General features: G+C 41.5%; 1 protein-coding gene across 1 annotated transcript in view; it reads left to right on the forward strand.

Annotated features, from left to right (window-relative positions):
* The first annotated feature begins 7,848 nt into the window (after nt 1-7,848).
* Nucleotides 7,849-16,086, forward strand: part of CELF2 (CUGBP Elav-like family member 2) — a 206,624-nt gene continuing 198,386 nt past the window's right edge. The window contains exon 1 of the mRNA XM_035889161.1: nt 7,849-7,932. The gene's annotated coding sequence lies outside the window, so the exon portion shown is untranslated. The remainder of the gene's footprint in view (nt 7,933-16,086) is intronic.

Raw genomic sequence — 16,086 nt, forward strand, 5'->3', positions numbered from 1 at the left:
TTTTTTTTTTTTTTTTTTTCATGTTTTTTGAGTCTTTCAAAGCTGACAGTGCCGTGCAATGGGAGAGATGACGGCTCACTCTTCAAACCTTTCCAGCATTTCTTTCTAGGGCATGGTTTCCCACACTTTTACGTGTGAACATTATGCAGGGTGAAGAAAGTACAGGGAGAGGCAGCCTTGCTCTTGCCTTGACCTCAGTGAATGGCAAACCTCCTCTTTTCTAAAGAGCTGGCCAGAGACTTTCTTGCTCTTGCAGCTAGCAAAAGGCACTCTCTCTTTCAAAATCCCACTGAAAGAACAGGAAAATGCCAAGAACTAGAAAACACCTGCACCATTCCCTCTTACAAGGCCTTCCCAACTTGTTGGCAGAGGAAGGAAAGACCTGGTTTCAACTAATTGGTATCTTCCTAGGTAAAATCTTGTTCAAAACGTGTCTGTTCAGCTTACAGAGTAGGCCTGGTAGGTACAAAACATTGGGAAGTGCTCTTTCCCATAATCTTGAAGGTTTCAGGGGCAAACAGGCATGTGGTTGCGGTGCCGAGTCGCAGGAGTCTCGTTCCGCTGCGTGCCGTGACCCTCCCGCAGGAAGCTCCGTTACAGCGCGGAGTCCGAGTGGACCGCGGCACGGGTGTCTGCAACCGTGTGCATGTGCCTCCCTCTGTATTCGTTCTCAGTTTGAGCTGTAAGCTCTGCAGAGCTGGGCAAAAATGAAAAGCAAAGAGCAGTTTATATTGCTGTAGGGGGAAGGTCTTACAGAACCTCTGCAAAATGGCAAATTTTGCATCAATACCTTGGGAACCTAAAAATGCGTAGACAACTCATCCTTTCCCACCCCTCCCAGAAATCTTTTGTTTTCACTTAAAATGCACCTTTTCCCTGTTAATACAGCTCCAATTACAGTTCTATGATTTTTCACTCTCGTGTGAACCTAAATCTCAATTTTATGTAATAGCTTTTAGGCAGTATGTAATATGCATACAGTATTTGAAAATGCAGAAATTTAAAAACCTACTGCTGAAACTTAGGTTCCTCTGTCAGCATTCAGGTAATGGTGTAGCAGTCATTGCCCAGCGATTCCTATTGTACAATGCGAAACTATCAGACTTAGCAAGAAGGTGTTAAAAATGCAACAAAACTGAGTTTTCAGTTGCTTTCATGTTTTTAGCTTTTAGATTCAAACTACAGTGGGAACATAAAGCTTCTGTCTAGGTCTCGTCATTTAAAACTTTTCTTTTTGTAAACGTGATATGTGTTTCCACTTATTAGTTTCACTGTAAGATCATAGGCTTTAAAAAGAAATAAATTGGGAGACTCAAAAAAAAAAAAAAAAAAGAGTGAGTTTGTTATGTGCTATGTATTTATTTCATATGCATAAGCACCTTAGTGAAGAAAAGAAATTTAATATTTCCCTTTTTTATTAACTCTTAAATGTCTTGGGCTGAAAAGTGGAAAAATTTATAGACTTCAGTACTCTGTATTCAGGTTTTGCTTTTAAAAGCTTAAGGTAGGATTTTTTTTTAAAATCAATTTACTAATTTCCAATAGGTTCTCAATCCAAAATATCCCATTTTTGTAAGGGTTTGTGAATCTTTTCCTTTTATTGTAGTTGATCTTTGTGTTCTGTATGTAATTCATCAGATATGGGGAAGAATCACCAATATCATTCTCTACAAAGTCTAGTAATATCTCTACCCTTCACAAAATAACACAGAGCACTTAAAAATATTACATATCATCTTTCAAGGCTACATATTTTTTTCAGTTTTCATACAGCAGGTAACCAGCCCTCAGCCTCATCTCAGGTCCTTTATAAATATCTGGTTCTGCTGTGTGGCTCCACTACTGGCTGTGAGGATATTCAATAATCTTGGTTTTTACTAGAAATTTTTCTTTTTGTTTTGCAGTCCTCATGCAACCTCCTGCTTTCAGTTGGAATTTTAAGTCCAAGCGATTTATTTATTTATTTATTTATGCCACTTGTTTCCAGCATTTGGTCTGTACCAAAATTCAGCCTTTTCAACTTTTTCCAAATTTCTTTTCCCAACTGTGTTCTGCAATGAGTTCAGCCCCGCTTTTCTGTATTAGTTAACCTTTTGCCCTATAAACATTCGTTGATGGAAATTTTTCTCACTTGGCTTAGGTTTGTGATAGCGAGTCGAGGCTGATAACGAAACCCCGCTGCCAGCGTGCCGAGGAAAGCGTTAAACCACAGCTGTAGTCCTTGGTGCTCCTGTCTTTACCTGCCCCTATCGCATACCATTACACTTGATTTATCCAGTGTAACGTGATCCTTGTACAAAGCCAAGCTTGGTTGTCATAAGACCTTCCATTTTCAAGCCTTATCTCTTTTTCCAGCTGCCTTTTCCCCAGTTCAACAAATAGTTCTGATGCAAAACTTTCAGCGTAAAAGGAGCCAGGACTAAATTTGGGCAACTTGGATTTGGATGGGACTCAGAGGGATGAATGTGTTGTTTGGTTTTGTTTTTCTCTTTTTGATCCTCCTCCCTTTCAACCTCTTGTTTTATGTGATATTAACTGTCTTGGTTATCTCAGTGCCAGAGAAAGGCAGCAGCAGGTTGCACTGCTGTGTAGCATCTCCCATTGCCTACGAGTTTTCTTGATCTGCATTTCAGTGCCTTGGGACCCCAACTGCAGCCGTCTCAGGCTGGCTCTTGGGCGGATGCAGGGGGCAATTTTGTATTTCCATGAAGCGGAGTACCTAAAAGCAAGACAAGGTAGCCTGGGCAAAATATGCACAATTCTGCCATCGTACGTCTCAATAGGACAGGACACCCTCCTCTTCAGACTTGGACATAAAACAGGTCTTAGCGCTAATCTTTGCATTGGATGAAGCTTACAGTGAGTTAAGCAAAAACTTTCATTTGTATCTCCCTGCAGATTAAAACAGTCAAAGGCCTTAGATTGAGATAAAACAAATTGTAAAATTGGAAGATGCTGCTGAGTTCAGGTCACTAAAAATAATATCATGCCTTTAGAAGTCTTTAAATTGATTGAAAAACGCAGGACTTCTGTGTAATAACAGAACCTAAAAAACCTAACCAGATACATATTACATTGTCTCGAGAATCATAAACCTCTAGGATACTCATTTCATGTTTTACACTTTTTTGTTTGTAGCCACATGGACTGAAAACTGACTTTGTCCATTTTTTAAAAGTGAAACCTGCAGATCCCTTGTAATCTAACGTGCTGTGTTCTTTCAGTTTTGCTTTTGATTTGTACTGGTTTTTTTGGATGCATGAAAAACATGACTTGCAGTCAGAATATGAGTGTCCTTGTCAACGTGTCAGCAAGCAGAGGTCAAACCTGGAACATGAGAACGTAACTTAAATATTCATAATTGCATAAATTGTTGCAAAATAAGGTCTTTTATTACACACCATCCATTTGCATGCTTAGTTAATAGTTTAGCAGGCACCATGAAGATGTCAGCTGCTCCTTCACTGGTGTATTTTATTTTATTTTGCATAAGCCTACATACTTTTTTAGACAAGAGTATTAGTGTAATCTCTTTCTGCGTGATAGGGACATGGGTTCAATGCCTAAAAGAAGGGATGGTAGCATTGTATATATATATTTCAAGGATTTCTTCCTTTTTAACATTCCATTCACTTGTACAGATAAACTGAGTAGAGATTCAAACAGTCCTCAAAACGCTGATGCAACTTTACTGTATCATCTATAAGTCTATGAGCATCTGCCTCCAAAAAAAGACCAAACCAAAACTGGCAGAAAAGAGAAAGCCTAATAAGTATGAAAAGAGATTGGGAAGTTTTTGGGGAAAAAGATATATAATGAAGAAAAAAAAAAAAAAGGACACTCTGATCAGTGGTAGTGAAGCCCACAGGTGCAGCCATCTGAAGATGAAGAAAACCAGGTGTGATCCTCTATTGCTTTGGTCCAGTTTTTGGTAAGATCTTTGGCCCTGATGATTGTGCTACAGGAATGTTTGGGGGTCTCGGCTTGAATCAGGTCCATACCGCCCTGAGCACCGTTGGTAAAGTGCTCTAAACTGCTTCGTCAAAGTGTGCAGCAAAGCTGAACCTGCCTTCAGCTGGGGTAGCTGTAATGGTGAATCAGGCCAGCACCTGAGAAGAGATGCCGAATTGCAGGGAAAACAAAATGTCAGTGGTGGAATAAAAACCCCACCTGATTACTGGTGAAAGCAAAGCCTGTGACTTGGTTTCCCCTTTTTCCTTGGGATGTTGTTTAGCAAAATTGCCACCGTGTGCCTGCAGAGGTGATGAGCCCCGACTGACACCGCAGGGCTTGCAAACAGCCAAGCTGCCCAGAGCATGGTATCATCTGCACAGCGGCTGAGCTGCTGCAGCTCGGGGGGGGGGGGGGGGAAAAAAAAAAAGAAAAAAGAAAAAATAGAAGATACTCAGACCAAAAAGTTAAAAACAAGGAACCAAAAGAAAACTGCAGGGGAAAAATAAGGCACAAAAGCTGTTTATGGCTTGCTCAAAGTCACCCAGAGCAGCTTTGGCTTGCCAGTTTATGGCTTGCCTAAAGTAGTTCAAAAGCAGATTGGGGGGAGAGGGGGGGGGAGGAAGCTACAAATTTAATAGCACGATAAATAACGATCTTGATTTAGAAGCCTTATAAAGGAAGCGCTAGGTGTGATCTTCAGGGAATTTTCCGTTTCTGTAAGTGCTAATCCTAGGAGGATACTTTGCCTTTTGGACATACACGATGTCCGCATACGGGACCCAACACGTTGAATTCTGTTCCTGAATTCCCCCAAATTAGCTTTGAGCAGCGTCGGCCTGCTGTAACTGTGCTGAGTGTCAGACCATTGCTTGTGACTTTTCAGGAATCAAAAAACAACAGCTCTGCTGAAGAGGCTGTTTCCTCAAGCTGACTTTCAGATTTATTTTTATTTTTTCACTTCTTCTATTAATTTGTTTCCTGCATTCCACCAAAAATGGCACTTACAGGTCAAAAATCTATTTCATTTGCAAAAAACAACATAACCCCCCAAAACAACAACAGCAAAAACCTGTCTGCCTCTGTTGATTGTGCACTTTACTAAAGATTTACATTTTTCACATCTGTTGACTTCCCATTATAGTTTTCTTTCTTGCATGTAAAATTGATACAGCAAGATAAACATTCTCCCAAGGGCTGCAGTAGGGGAGCTTAATAACAGCTCTGATTATTTTTTTTTTCCGAAAGAATACTAAAACAGCCTTTATTTTTTATGATGTCACAAGTAGTGGAGAGTTTGACATTATCACATTAACTGCTAATGTATAAATGCACCACTAATGTACTAGAATTAAAACATTGTATAATGACCTTCCCTTGGTTCAGCCATTAAAAATACATTAATACTCTTTCTTGCAAATTGGACCTGGCGCAATTTATTCATCAATAACTGGTTTGTGGTTTTTTGTATGGTTATCTGTGTTTATTTTCTGGGAAATTATTCTGACTTTGTCTTTTGCAAAGTAAAAGCCATCAACATCTCGGGCGCGCTTATATAGCCTTTATTTTATTTAGAAGAATAGTGGCCACAACAAGGAGACTCGGTCTCCCTCCTTCTAGCTTGTATTCAAGTACTTGTGTTGGCTAGCTTTATCCAGCGTTGTGTGGTTCAACGTACCCATTTGTAAAATTAGTATATTACCCATCTCACATGCAAATTGAGACTTAATTAACAGATGTTTGTAACTCCTTTCACATCCTCCTAAGAACCATGCTATCTGAGCGCAAAGCAGTTGTTGCTGGGAGATGAGAACAACACGGGAGCAAAGGCTTTGCTGGAGATGGGGAGAGGGGTAGATAGGCGGGTTTGGGGTGGGGTTTGGTTTGGGGTTTTTTTTTAAGCTACTTTGGTACCTTTTTAAAGCACCCGGTTTTGAAGTAGGTGGGGCGCAAGATGGCAAAAGTTATCTCCCATATAATAGGTGCTACTTCCAGCATCCCCCTTCTACAGCCCCCGTGCATCAAGGTTTTAAAGCTTTAGAAAGCAAGCTCGGAGTTGAACAAAAAGGCTGCTAGGACAGCAATGGGCATGTCGAAGCACACTTGAAGATAACAGCTGTCAGGACACAGGAGATGAAAATGCAACCAAATATGCAGGGTACAGGAAAATTTGGCCTTGGGCATTTTGCTTTCACTTCGGTAGTTTTAACCCTTGGCACACCAGAAACCATTTCTAAAGTTGAGGAGGAGAAAAACCTTTGCGCGTTGTTTCTGAAAATACACAAGTAACTAGTAAATAGCTGCTGGATCGCGGTTATAAAGTACAGGCAGTGCTGCATTTAGACAGCTTGGCTTTTATCTGATTGTGAGCCATGTGTTTCCTCATATGGGAACTACTGCCGACCCAATTTTAATCAGTTGCAATTTTGCTTTTATGTCTAAATTAGAATAGCTTGGATTGAACAGGAAGTGAAAAGAAATGTCTGATCAAAAGCGTTTCTGTAAAGCAGTAACTCTTGCTTTAGTTTCATCGAGCATCTCCAGTCTGATAGTCTTCATTTTACCCAAATATTACCAAGGCTATAATTCTAATGTATTTTACATCAGCCTCCTGATTTCAAAGTTAAATAAACTGTTCATGAACCATATGGTGAAGTCTCCCCGAAGGTCTCGCTCTTTAAAACATGTAAGTACAAGTATGACTCAGGAGATTGGCAATGAAGAATGGAAGCTTTCAGTTCTGTTGTTGTCTCGAACCCACCTTGATTTGGGAGCAACCAAAAATATTCCTTCCTGATGACTGTTTGGGGGCCTACGTGAAAGGAGTCGGTGGTATCAGTTACTGCAAGTAAGCAGACACATATTTGGCACATGTATCAGCAGAGACCAATATACCCCCCAGGCAAGCCGAGGTACGTTAGCAGGACAGCGCTTGATTTGTGGCTCAAATGTGATCTGCGACCCAACCCAGCCTCTCTCCACCAAGCCTGTTGCTCCTGCGCTTTCCACCTGTATTAAATCCAGTTAAAACAAAAGCAGCTATATACAGGGTTCTGCTAGCATCTGTTTCCATGCTTGTTGCCTGAAACAAAGCCTAACTATCACAACTCCTTCCCTGATATTTTCTTTTGACTCGCCCAATTGTCTACAGCCTTGATATCTAGAGCATAAACGCCGAAGCTGAAACGTGCATTCAATTAGAAGATGACTCTTGACTGACCTACATAACAGTTCATTCATGAGATAATGTGACCTGGAGTCATGGAGATAGAAGTCAGTTGATTCAGCTGGGTTGGCTGTGTACACTGCAAACTCTCCAGTGATTGAGGAATCATCTAAAATTAGACATACGCTGTACATTATCGAGAGCCTTTCAGGTCTGGCTCTGTTTCGGTAATATTTCTTTTATGAGATGGGCGTATAATTTGTCACATTGTAATCCTTTAATGCTTAACTTTATTAGCATGAAGTACTTAGGTATCAAATAAAAGGAGCAATTAAGTGATTTATATTTAAGGTCTGCTCTCAGTTCAGGGCTTAGGTAGCCAGCCTCCCATGAAGTGGCGAGAGCGTGCGTGGTATTTACCACTTCCTTCGGAGAGCTACAAAATGGTGCTTTTTGAAGACGAACCCAGTTGTGCGTGTAAATCCCAACTGACTACTCCTGCGCCGCAAGTTAATACGTACATTTGTATTAAGGGTTATCGCGTGTTTGTAGGGAACCACAGGATACTTTTCCTAGCTTTTGCTGACTAGATTTGTGAACTCGCTGCTTTCAGCTGCCGGGGGGAAAAAAAAAAGTTCACCAGCGAGCGAATGGTTTAAGCGTAACGATTAAGCGCCACTTTCTGTATTACTAAGCCACAAAGGAAGCTCAGATAAAGGTTGTGGGTCGGAAAGCAACCTTCAGGAGCATGCTCATGAAGTGAGGCAGTTCAAGAGAGGCTGCAGCTGTCACCTCCAGATCTAAGGGGCTGTGAGGTATTTCAACGATTTTCTTATCCTATCTTGTCTTAAAGATTCATTAACAGAGTAACATGAAATTATCTTGTGTCCTCTAGGGCATAAGTTCCTCTTTTTTTTTTTTTTTTTTTTTTTATTTTTTCCCTCCTCTGTAAGTGTGGTAGAAGTCTGCGCTCTGTCACATCGAGCCCTGGGTTCCTCTCAGATGAAACGGCTTCGGCGCTGACTGACGCACGTCGCGAGGAGGAAGGGGGGACATTTTGTGCAGGAAGGCTGTGTGCTCTTCAAAACACATTTGGGGCTCAGCACTATGGTTTTTAAGGTTTTTCTCTCTGTTAGTAGGTGCATCTTGAGTTTTTTACGTGTGCATTTAAAAAGCCGGTTGCATGCTATTTCCTTCGGTGTCTCTTCGGTGTGCTTGTTTGGTGTTTAACTCCATGCTGGCACAGTTATGATCCTCTCTAGGGGAGGGTAAAGACTAATCAAAAAGCACAGGAGCTTGCTGTCAATCTGTCCGGCAGGAGGGTTTGTGAGAGTCTTTTGTGAGTTTCTTAGTTTGTTCTGGAGTTTTCTAGCTTTATGTTGTGTGAGAAATAATAAAGAAGTGAGTACCTGGACAGGGGTAAAAAGGCATTTAACTTAATCTTACAGTTTGTATGTTTTGCAGTGCTCTTGTACGATCCTTTTTTTTTTTTTTTTTTTTTTTTTTAATGGTCCTTACACGTGGTTTGGCTTTGAGTAAAGAAATTGTTGGGTAGGCTGGGAGAGGCGAGCAAGAGAGAAACTTTTGTTTTGGGGGGGAGTTTTGCGGGTTAGATAGACCACTGCCTGCAAGCTGAGGCTGAAATTGCACAGGGCCCAATTAGTGCCTGCTACCTTTTCTGTGTGCTCTTGATTGGTTGCAGAGTCGGAGGTTTAATTAAGCAGAAATGGGGATGTAGAGTTAATGTTCATTATAACTGAAATCGAAACAGCTGTTTACCTTGCTGAAGCCTTGTGTGTTAACGTCCATAAATCTCACCCCAAGGAGAGCTCAGAGGAACCATCCGCTGTAAAACATGCCTTTCCGGATATCGTGTTATATCATTTTACATACTCATTTTCACAACATTTCCTAATGATATTAATTAACACATTAGGGTATAATTCTTATTGTCTACAGAAATTACTTCAATTAAAACTATTAACATATTATCATGATTGTTATATTATTACAATTCGCTTTGTTACTACTCAAAAACTACTCTAGCGAACCCAAATGTTTGAAATTAGCATAAAATTGTCATGTTTGCACTTTTCCTCTTAATCAGTGGATCAGGTGTCACTGTAAACTTCCTGAATAATCTCTGTTTCTGCGCTGGGGTTTCTATAGCGGGGAAAGACGAGAGGGGCTGCGACTGTCCCACAAGCTGAGGCCAAAGAGTTTGTCTTGAGTAGCCTCTGTGGTGCCCAACAGGTTTGTAACCACTGTGCAGGAACATATGGAAAGAGTAAACCCTACAGAGGAGCGCAAGACAGTAATGGATATAAATTGGCCGTATTCATGCTGAAAAATTCGTAGGTTTTTTTCCTTTGGTCAGAGCTGTGAGTTTTTGGACTGGCTGTCTTGTAGGAGGAATGAAGGCAAGAGGCGTAACTAGCTTTAATATTGAAGGCTGTTACGCTCAAAATCTTTGTACAGGCAAGACAAGATGTGCCCTCTATAAAGGCAAAATTTTATTGTTAGCATAACCAAAACCTTAACAGTCTAGTCAAAGAATTATTATTAGTCCGGATCTACTTATTAAGGGAAAAGAAAGAATAGTTACAAGGGGGAAAAGGATTCAGTAATAATACATTTTAAATTGATATACACACATTTCTGAGTATCTATCCCTTTCTGTGGTGTTTTGCCCACCCTTACTCCCTGGGTCGCGCGGCTCTTGGACTTGATTTTTGGAGCTGGTGAGCAGTTATGGCAAGTTGTCGGGTACCAAGGGCTTCACTGGGAGGGATATATTGATAGTGATGGTTTCTTCTTCCTCTTCGCCATGAGGAGCATGATGCTGCCGATGATGTCTTCCTCCTCACTCCAGGCTCTGCTTCTGGCTATGTTTATGTTTGCTAACATGCTTTTACGCCTTGCTCTTTCTTCATTGGATTGCAACACAGCATTACCCTGGATTCAGTATGTATCCAATGTCTTAGATATGTTGGATGCTTTTTCTTTCTTATCCATAAAACCCCAGGTTTGCATTTCTTTAGCCAGCTATAGGTGAATTTTTATAGCCCTGGGGCCTTGAGTGTCACTCTGTGCCAGGTCTGATATCAGCTCGTGCCTCCACTCCTCTGCGCTACATCGTGTGTCGCCTCTTCTGAGGCTTGTACTACGATACCACGTCCGTGTTCTTCTGCACTCTGTCGTTATCCTGAGATCATAAATATTTCATCCTATGCAGAGTAACTACTTGTTGCTACTGTCTGTATAAGAATTACACTTAAACCACATAATTATGTAAAGATAAGCAAAAGTAAAATAAATTAGGCAATAGCCACCTGGTCATTAGGAAAATTGCTGCTGCAGCTAAAGCAGCTAAAATGAAGCTCCGGGCTGGGCACTACAAGTCTAGGCAAGCCTGACACACCTGGGTCTCGAGACCGTGCAGGCTCAGCATGAAGTCTGTGGCCTATTACTGGCACCAGCAACACTGTGTTTACTGGGCTACGGGGCTTGAACGTGATGAATGAGATCATTATTTGGGTTTACCCATACTGGCTGGGGACCAAGCTCAGTGTCACAGGATGCCCTTTCTGGTCTTAGGTTCCTAGCAACACCTTAAACTGTTGAAATAGAAAGGGAATGCTTTGCCTTTACAGAGCAGATGTATATTGGTGTACTCTTAGCAGACAAGCTGAACAGAAAACAAGAAAGTTGATCTAACTGAGGTAGATAATTGCTGTCATTATTCCATTCGATTCATCTTCATGATATTGGTGTGAAAAAGCTGTTATCCTCCTTTATAGGTAGATAGTATTTATCTACAGTTGCCCTAGGATGCCTCTATAGTCAGTGGAAAGACATTGCAACCTCCATTTTAGTCCACCTGAAGCCTGAATTGCCCTCTAAAATGATTATTTCTCTTCACGGACTAAATAGGAAATCCTGCACACGTAGATTTAATAAATCTGAGCCAAAGAGATTAGAGATTTGTCTGCAGCAGATGAGTTTTAGAGCCTGTGCTTTCACAGCTGTTACTAGTAACTAGCTTAGCTTAAATTTATTTCATATATGGTCTATATAGGCGACTGCTGTAGTTTACGTTGTAGTTATTATACCCCAAATGAGACATGTCCACAGGAAGTCTATGGCTGAGCATGGAATTCAATTCTCGTATTTCAGATGAGCAGATAATGCCCTAATCGGTTCTTGTCCATGTAATGCGGTCAGCGGCACTCCTCAATTCTTTTCCGTTTGGCTACCACTCCAAACTGTTAAACCATTTGCTGTTGGCAGCCAAAAAAATGGCAATGTAATAAATTACTCGAAAAACTTAGGATGCCTCACATCTGCTCTCCACCAAGCTCGAGCATCTCCCCTGTATTGATGTTCTGTCATCTCTTCCCACAGTAAGAGAAGGTGCCTGCTCTGAAGTTCTTGCAAATTCAAATCATTTGCAGCTGGACCTACATTCCAGGCGTCCGTTCTCTTGTGAATTTTAGGCCTAAATAGGGCATAACGATAGAGAAGGGAGAAGACAAGGGCAGGAGAACAAATAGTTTCTTAAAATACATTAAGAAGTTCCTGGCCCAGGTAAAGACCTGCATCTACTCATTCTTTGTTATGATTGATGAAGAAATTCCTAATGATGGCAAGCAGAATTGTGCAAGACAGAAATAGAAACTGCGACCTCTTCAGAGCCACATGACTGTGTGTCCTGGAATTATGTTCTGCATAATGTTTTAATCAAATAACAGTTTGCTTAGTAGTATGGACCATGTTGGTTAGCGCAAAGAGAATGCAAACGTATTCTAGATAAGATTATGCAGCTCTGAAGGTGCTGGCAGGCAGACACTGTTGAGAAAATATACACATAATATTTACTTAAAAGGTTCCTGGAGCCTCCTTTGGTGTTATTAGTCTGTCATGAAAATCTGCAAACACACACTTATCAAAAACTCACTGCAAAACATTAGGCAGTTAGCGAAATCAAATATAGAAGGGTGGATGCCATAGCGGAGCACAGTTAATGGTTGAGCTGTGACTTAACTTACATCCAAGTGCAAACATAATTAAATTAGAAAAAGCCCTGTACCAAACGTAGGAGGTGTAGCCTGCTTGGAATGCAAAGACAAACCTGGATCCCCATCCTACTGCTTCAGTCTCCTGAAGTAAAAAAAAAAGTCTCCTGTAGGAGACGCAAGTCCAGAGCTGAATCCAGGTTAAAAGATGTAAACGAGCCTAGTAGTAGCCACAATGTTCTGCTGGTTATCGTGATACAAACTTGCACAAAATGTTGTGGTCGAAGAGAAGAGACTTGGGAAACACAGGGCTGGTGGAGATTGGTAGGGCACTAATTTGGGGGATTTTCCTTACATTAACTAAACAATATAAATTGATTTCTAGTTTCCTTTTCTAAGTTTGTTCCAAGTCTAAGGATCTCCTCTTAGACGTGATTTCTTTAAGGGTAGTAATTGATTTCTTCTGTATTCTTAATTTCTCTCATGGACATGGCCCTAGCAGCGTATTGCACTGTGTACAGCTGTAGGAGGGGCACTCAGCGCAGATCCCTCCATAGCCGATCTCCCGTGGTTTTAAGCCAGCTCGGTGAAGGATGATCCCTGTAAATAAATATGAAATAATAAAATGTAGTTATAATTAATAAAATAATACAAACATAATAATAGAGAGTGTAAATACCTAAATACTACAGTAGCCATTACTGTATAGTAAGGCAACTGGATTTGATCCCAGAGAATCTCTTCCAGGCGGTATTCCTATGAGTCCTGTTCTGCCACAGATCTCTCATCCATCTGCGCATGAAAATCTGTTCTGGCAGGTCTAGAATTAGAAAGTGTTTCCCCCCATTTTTTCCTTGTAACTGTAGTGTTTGTCGTTCACTCTGCTGCTTCTCCTTGCCGCTTTCTATCTCCCGATTAGACCTTGGGGCTGCAGGTTTGTCTTCCTTAGGACCAGCAAGTTTTTCTACTGAGCTAGACCCAGTAGGAGCAGTAAGCAAGCTGTATTTTAGCTTGTGTGATCTGGCAAGCGCCAGCGATGAGGCGGTGACAGCTGAAATAAGGAGCCGGTAGGCTAGCAGCGGGAACCTCAGGCATGGAGAGCATCACGGTGATGGTTAAAGTGAGATTCCTGCCATCAGTGCGCCTGGACGTCTGTCTAGGAACAAGCTCTCAGGTTTATGTCATACTCTACCAGCCTGGAGAAGTCCTGAGGGGTTACTTGGATGAGCTGGTGTGTTTTGTTGAACCAGTGTGGGAGTTTAAAAGTCTGTGTGCGTGTGTGTGTCCCCGACTGACCTAATTAACCTAATGCAGAAAAGAGAATTAAACCTATAGCTGTCACTGTCTCATCCCAGCGTGGTGACCAGCTGTGACGGACTGGTTATAACAAGCTGGTTTCCCTTTTAAAGGTATTATTTATAGTGTTATCTTGTAGAGGAAAGTGTGAGACTGGTGTATTTGGCTGGATAGCAATGTCAGTATGTTCGTCTGCTACGGGGTAGAGGTGCTGTTCCTAATCAAGCTGGGGCTGAATGGACTTTCCAAGAGGAGCGAGGCGAGGCTTCTAAACACCTTAAAGGATTTGGTTCAGAACAGTCATTAATCAGTCATTAAAAAGCGATTGCAAATGCCATTACTTTCTGTCCATCTCTAGTGTTTCTCGAGCATGCCCCCGAAAGCTCGACACCATTCTGCAGGTTTAGCAGTAATTTGAATGCAACAAATTGTACCTGCAAAGCACAGATGTTGAAAGCTGAAAAATCTGAAGGTGCCGTATGTTTCCTGTAATTGAAAGCAGGTGCCCTGAAGGAAAGCAGAGGTTCTGTTTCACTTTATGAAGTATCTAGTTGGCAGAGCAGGCAAAAAATACCCTCTAAAGCTTCATTCACCAGGACTGGATAAAACAGAATAAAGCTGTTGTTTTATGATAGCTCTAAGGGGCTCCAACAAGGGATGGAGGTCCTATTGTGCTGGGCACCATAGACACAAGGAATTAAGTGGTAGATTTCAGAGTACTGAATAAATTGAACTGCATGTATTTAAAGGATGGGATGAGAGGGAAGACTGTGAGAACCCCGCTTTGTGCAGCACCAAAAACCACCCAGCATCTCCAGCACTTTGGGTCTATTCCACTCTGCCTTGGGATGGATGCTGCATCCCAGGTCTGCATCTCCTTGTTGTCCCCCTTTTGAACACTTCTATCATTGCTTCAGTCAGTGCTCAGTATGGTAGGCTACCAACCTATTTTTTGCCTTGGTCATTGTATACAAAGTATCCAGGCCTAAAAATGAATAAAGGTATGAAAATTTATTCTTTTGGGGATGACTTTTGGGGAAACAGTCTGTAATGTGAAGCCTGCAGGATAATGGGTGGGAGAGAAGTGCACGGTGTGTCCTAGCTGTGGCTCCACCTGCAGATTTCACAAGGCTTTTAGGGAGGGCTTTTTTGCGTGTCTGTGCCTCAGTTTACTTAGGGACAGTGGTAAAAACCCCGAGGTTCCCCTGAGAATTAGTCAGTTGATGTTTGTGGGGGGTTTTGTGGTACTTTTATGACATGTAAGAGCCAAATGTTATTACCCCATGGAATTGAGCTGAATTGCATTCAAGCTGAGCATAGCCTATGGGTGTAGGTAGTATTTCATACTTAAAGAAAAACAAAATAACAGAAAAGCACCCCAAAACATCAAAACTTACTAATGCTTCCAGCCAGCTTTGTAGTGCTGCAGGTCTGAGCAAGCCAAGGCTATTTTCCCCTTCCGTTCTGTGTTTTGGTAGCTATAGCAAGTGTAGAAAGAGGAAACAACTTTGATCAAAACATTTTTCAGCTCTTTCTCTAATAAAACAGATAGTGCCTGGCACAGTATCGGTTGTATGGTTATTTCATCTCCCCAAAAATACTTTCGTCAACTTCTGAAAGTGCTGACTGACCTGTGTGCACCAGGCTCAAAGCTCTTGCTCTGAGTCTTCAGCTGCCCTTTAAAGACTCTGCAGCACTTCCACGATGCTCACAATTTATTTTTTTCCTCCTTCAGTAGGAGGCAGACATTTTCTAGGAATTTTTCTTCTTTAGCCTATTGAACCACCTGAAAGAAAGAAGAAATGTCTTTTGTCCACATTGTGGGAGAGATCATAAGTTTTGCTGTGAAAAACTGAGAATTATTGTTTACTGCCTTTAACTAATGGCCAAGAAAAGAGAGGAAAATTTGCAGTCCCAACAAGTGGAAGAAAAGGCCTCATTTCCAACAGGTATTAGTCAGGTTTTCATTCTTTTTGACAATCCCATTTAACTGAGTTAATATTGGATCTCAATTCTAGCCAAAATTTTAAAAACTAGGAATTTAATGACTGTCCCCATCATTTCTCTCCGTGTAGCTTCCTCTACATGAAAGGTCAAAAATGTCAGTCTAACCGTACCGTTTGGCATGAAGATGGATACAGAAGCTAAAGAGGATTTAAAAAATACATGATCTGGTATTTGAAACTGAAGGCTGGGAGTTGAGTCTTGCTTTTATTCCGTTATCTCCTAGTGACCTAGCACTTCCATCTCTTATGGGGTGTGTTTACAGATGTAATAGTCTTTTTGCCCTAGTGTATGGCAGCGGAGAAAGTTCTGCAGGGGCCGAGTCTCATTTTAGGTAGGTAGGAGAAGTGTCTGGGTGATGCTACCAGTCTTCCTAGGGGCATCTGTGTGCAGCAAGTACATAAAACAGGGTTAATGCTCTCTGCAACTCATAGAACCAAATCCTGCTAACATCAAGAGAGAGGTAGGCATCCTTGGCAGGGCAGCCTGGTCGCCTTCTTTCTTGTTATTGACTGTAGAAAGACGGAGGATGGCTGGGTTACTAATGTGGTACTTACCCAGGCTTCTGTAGCTGAGTGAAATCCGTCTGAGCGTTAGTGCCTTAATTTTCCCATCTGTGAAACATAGGTGATGTCTTGCAGTGGTATCATGGTC

The sequence above is a fragment of the Egretta garzetta genome, unplaced genomic scaffold (assembly GCF_000687185.1).
Source record: "Egretta garzetta isolate BGI_Z169 unplaced genomic scaffold, ASM68718v1 scaffold291, whole genome shotgun sequence".
Lineage (NCBI taxonomy): Eukaryota > Metazoa > Chordata > Aves > Pelecaniformes > Ardeidae > Egretta > Egretta garzetta.